General features: G+C 47.9%; 1 non-coding gene across 1 annotated transcript; it reads right to left on the reverse strand.

Moving 5' to 3' along the window:
* Positions 1–242: 242 nt before the first annotated feature.
* trnat-ugu (transfer RNA threonine (anticodon UGU)) lies at positions 243–316 on the reverse strand. The gene has a single exon. It is a non-coding gene; the product is annotated as a tRNA-Thr (tRNA).
* Between the last annotated feature and the right edge of the window lie 578 nt (positions 317–894).

The raw sequence follows: 894 nt of genomic DNA on the forward strand, positions 1-894 counted from the left end.
TCTGAAGAGTAACTCACCCAGACCCATTTCCCTCTGACCAATGCACCTAACACTATGGGCAATTTAGCATAGCCAATTCACCTAATCTGCACATCTTTGAACTGTGGGAGGAAGCCCACACAGACACGGGGAGAACGTGCAAATTCCACACAGACAGTCACCCTAGGCTGGAATTGAACCCGGGTCCCTGGAGTTGTGAGGCAGCAGTGCTAAACACTGAGCCGCCCCCAAAACTAACCACCAGGCCCCAGCGAGGATTGAACTCGCGACCCCTGGTTTACAAAAACCAGTGCTCTAACCACTGAGCTATGGAGCCAGTTGCAAAGCTATACTTATGTCAGTATATGAGAATGTGTATCAGTAGATCTATACTTTTCATTCCTACTGTTAAGGCCTGTTTGTTGACTTAGATAATTTCGCAAACAGCTCTTTCAGGTTTTGCTGCCTCACCTCTCCCAAATTATGCCACTCTAAGTGTGTACCTAGTTTGATTCATAGAATCCCATTCAGCCCAACTGGTTCACACCAACCCTCTCAAGAGTAACCCACCCAGGCCCAACAATTCCCTGGACACTATGGGCAACTTAGCAGGCCAATTCACCTAACCTGCACATCTTTGGACTGTGGGAGGAAACCCACACAGACACGGGGAGAATATGCAAACAGTCACCTGAGGCTGGAATTGAACCTGGGTCCCTGGTTCTGTGAGGCAGCAGTGCTAACCATTGAGCCACCATGCCGCCCTCAAGGAACAAATATTGCGTGTCAGGCAGGGAAGAAGTGATAAGGTAAGGTAACCGTGGTTTACTATAAAAAATGCATCTCTTGTTAAGCAGAAGAAGGAGGTTTATGTGACAATGAGTCGAGATAGTTCAGATGAGGCGATGGAGAGTT

This window comes from Chiloscyllium plagiosum, unplaced genomic scaffold, assembly GCF_037043375.1.
Source record: "Chiloscyllium plagiosum isolate Xiang-an unplaced genomic scaffold, Cpla_swu_hap1 HiC_scaffold_8, whole genome shotgun sequence".
Lineage (NCBI taxonomy): Eukaryota > Metazoa > Chordata > Chondrichthyes > Orectolobiformes > Hemiscylliidae > Chiloscyllium > Chiloscyllium plagiosum.